This window comes from Neophocaena asiaeorientalis, unplaced genomic scaffold (genome assembly GCF_003031525.2).
Source record: "Neophocaena asiaeorientalis asiaeorientalis breed wild unplaced genomic scaffold, Neophocaena_asiaeorientalis_V1.1 scaffold91, whole genome shotgun sequence".
In the NCBI taxonomy this organism is placed as follows: Eukaryota; Metazoa; Chordata; class Mammalia; order Artiodactyla; family Phocoenidae; genus Neophocaena; species Neophocaena asiaeorientalis.
This window is the reverse complement of record NW_020173198.1, coordinates 12,493,056-12,496,921: the sequence shown is the minus strand read 5'-3', so window position 1 is coordinate 12,496,921 and position 3,866 is coordinate 12,493,056. Positions and strand designations below refer to the sequence as shown.

At 37.2% G+C, this 3,866-nt stretch overlaps 1 non-coding gene across 1 annotated transcript; it reads right to left on the bottom strand.

Moving 5' to 3' along the window:
- Nucleotides 1-1,459: 1,459 nt before the first annotated feature.
- Nucleotides 1,460-1,532, bottom strand: TRNAE-CUC (transfer RNA glutamic acid (anticodon CUC)). Its single transcript has one exon. It is a non-coding gene; the product is annotated as a tRNA-Glu (tRNA).
- Nucleotides 1,533-3,866: the final 2,334 nt, after the last annotated feature.

Here is a 3,866-nt window from a genome sequence, read left to right as displayed (position 1 = left end):
ATTCATCTACTGATGGACACTTAGGTTGCTTCCATGTCTTGGCAATTGTAAATAACGCTCACATGAACATTGGGGTGTATGTATCTTTTCAAATTAGTGTTTTCATTTTCTTTGGGTATATACCCAGGAGTGGAATTGCTAGTTCACTCTTGGTGGGAATGTAAATAGATAATTTATTAGTTTTAAATTTTCATTGTATTTAACTCTTTGTTGGCTATGGAGGGCATTCTTTCATTCATTCCTTGACTCATCAAATATGTCGTAAGTGCTTGCTACATTGTGTTGTACTACATAGAGGAATATGACGGTCAACAAGAAAAACAGAATTACTGCCCTTGTGGAACTTTAATGAGAGAGACATTTTTGTAATGATTATAAAAGTAAAGTATTTAGACTCAGATTTAACATCCATCAGAGGAATGTCAGTGGGAATGGCATTGTAACGAACTCTAAAAAATCTGTACTTCCATATAAGCAACACTAGTAAAAACTGTTAAAAACTAACTTTTTCAGAACTCTGGAGATTAACCAAAGGCTTGCAACAATCTAAAAAACAGTTAATCAAGGAAAACAGATAAATATCAATAAGAACAGAGAGCTTTGTGGCATTTTAACTTGATCCATTCAAACCCCTCTCCTCAGCTCCATGATAGCCCTGAAAACCAAGAGCCTGCAACCACAGTGAAAACCAGCAGCCTGGTGGCCATTGAAGGGAAAGAACGAGTATGGAGCTCTCCAGAAGCGCTATTCTCAGATAATTATCACTACTGACCTGTCTGACAGTTGCCTGGAAACACCCACTAACAAGGCTTCTATTTACCTGACCTGACTCAGAGCCTACTCTTTGCGAAGGTCCTTTTCCCTTTAGGCATTTGTCAGAACCAATCAGTGGCAGTTGTTTAACGTAGCAGCTGCCTGGGGCAGCAGTAAACATTTGAGCAAACAAAAAGCTGACCAAAAACCTTAAAAGGAAAAGGTGAAAAATGAGATGTCCATTGAGGGCTTTGAAAATTTCTGACATGTTCCTGAGAATCTAGAAGAGTACACACATGCACAAGGCTGCACGTGCTCGGGAAAGAATTGAGAGGGCCCTAAGTTCTCACTGCTGACCTTGAGGCTTTGCACAAGCAGGAGGTGAAGGCTGAGGAAGAGTTGTAAACTGCCTTCCAGGGCATTGAAGTGGTGGCCCTACATACAGAGACCCTGGGCAAAGGCTGGGTGACTTGTTCCAAGAATTTAAGGAAATTTCTGTCCAATTATTAACTGACCATTAAGCTAAGCAAACAGAAACTTCGATGCCCACACATAACAAGGAATACAAATTTAATTTATTTTTATTTGTATTTATTTATTTATTTGGCTGCGTCGGGTCTTAGTTGTGGCATGTGGGATCTGCATTGCCGCTTGCGGGATCTTCGTTGCGGCATTCAGACTCTTAGTTGCAGCACGCGGGATCTAGGTCCCTGACCAGGGATTGAACCTGGGCCCCCTGCATTGAGAGTGCAGAATCTTAGCCACTGGACCACCAGGGAAGTCCCAAATTTTAAATAATTAGTACAGGAAAGTCACTAAACAAACAGCAGAAGCAACAGTGAAAACAACACATGGTGAGAGAATCAGAAAGATCTCAGGTTAATAACTTAGCCTTCTACATTAACAAACTAGAAAAGGAAGAGCAAACTAAACCCAAAGCAACTAGGTGGAAGGCAACAATAAAGCTTAGAGAGAAATTAATGGTAGAGAAAAGAAAAATAATAGAGAAAATTATTAATAAAATGAAATTTTGGTTATTGGAAAATATAAACAAAATTAACAAACCTTTATCTAGACAGATGAAGAAAAAAGAGAAAAGACTCAAATTAATAAAATCGAGAATGAAAATAGGGTCATGACTACCAATCTGATAGAAATAAAAAAAACTATAAGAATATTATGAACTGTATGCCAACAAATAGAAAATCTAGAAGAAATGGACAAGTTCTTAGAAAAACGAAGATTACCAACACTGACTCAAAAAGATCTGAATATCAAGTGAAGAAAAAAACGTACACAAAACAAATTCCAGACCCAGATGGCTTCACTGGCAAATTCTACCAAATGTTTAAAGAAGATACAACAACAATCTTTCAAAAAATCTTCTTAAAAATAGAAAAGGAGGAAATACTTTCCAATTCACTTTATTAGATAATTTTACTCTGATACTGAAACCAGACAAAGGCATCACAAGAAAACTATAAGCCAATATATTTTGTATATATAGTCACAAAAATCTTCAACACAATGTAAAAAATATATCCAGTAAAATATTTAAAAAATTACACACCACAACCGAGTGGGATTTATTCCAGGAATATAATGCTGGTTGAATATATTAAAAAAATCAATCAATGTAATATGTCACACTAATAGAATTAAGGACAAAACTACATGATTTTTTTTTTTTTAATTAAGGGTACTTTTTATTTATTTTTGGCTGTGTTGGGTCTTCGTTTCTGTGCGAGGGCTTTCTCTAGTTGTGGCAAGCGGGGGCCACTCTTCATCGCAGTGCGCGGGCCTCTCACTATTGCGGCCTCTCTTGTTGCGGAGCACAAGCTCCAGACGCACAGGGTCAGTAGTTGTGGCTCACGGGCCTAGTTGCTCCACGGCATGTGGGATCTTCCCAGACCAGGGCTCGAACCCGTGTCCCCTGCATTAGCAGGCAGATTCTCAAACACTGAGCCACCAGGGAAGCCCCTACATGATAATTTTAATAAATGCAGAAAAGGCATTTGAGAAAATCTGATCCTCTTTCCTGATAAAAATACTCAATAAACTAGGACTAGAAAGGAACTTCCTCAACTTGATAAAGTACATCTATGAAAAATTCATAGCTAACATCATACTTAATGGTGAAGGAATGAAAGTTTTCCCCTTAAGATCAGGAACAAGACAAGGATGTCCAATTTTGCCACTTTTATTAATTGTACTAGTTTCTAACTAGGGCAATTAGACAAGAAAAATAAATAAAGGCATTCATATTGGAAAGAAAGAAGTAAAACTTGCATCTTGGCATCTTTTTGCAGATGACAAAATCTTGTATACAGAATATCCAAAGGAATAAAGACTGCTAAAGCGAACAAATTATTTCAGCAAGATATAAGATACAATATCGACATGCAAAAATCACTTGTATTTTTATACAACAGCAATGAACAATCCAAAAAGAAAACGAAGAAAACAATTCCACTAACAGTAGCATTAAAAATAATAAAATACTCAGGAAATTTAATATAAGAAGTATAAGACTTGTGTACTACAAACTGTGAAACATCCTTGCAGACAACTCAAGAAGACCTAAAAAAATGGAAAGGTAGAATGTATTCAGGGATCAGAAGACTTCAGATTGTCAGGATGGCAACACTCCCCAAGTTGATCTATTTACAAATTCAACACAATGCCTATTAAAATTCTTCTCCCATTTTTGCAGCAGTTGACAAGATGATCCTAGAAGTCTTATAGAAATGCAAGGGATCCTAAATAGCCAAAACAATCTTGAAAAAGAGCAAGTTGGAAGGACTCACATTTCCTGATTTCAAAAGTTACAGCAACCAACACAAGTATCTAGGCTGATAGAAGAAGTCTATCTGGGACATTGCTGCTAGTGTCGCAGATAAAAGAGAAGAGGACTACTACACGACGACTCTGCTCCTGATTGGTTCATGTCACTCTGGTTCACACTCCATTTGCCAAAAGAAGTCATATGGCCAAGCCTGATATCAGTGGGAAAAATGTATATTCCTCACTTAAGGAGGGGGAGGGAATATTTTGAGCAGTTATATTAAATACCACAGGCAATTTTTCAGATAGACTGATGGCATACTAATATG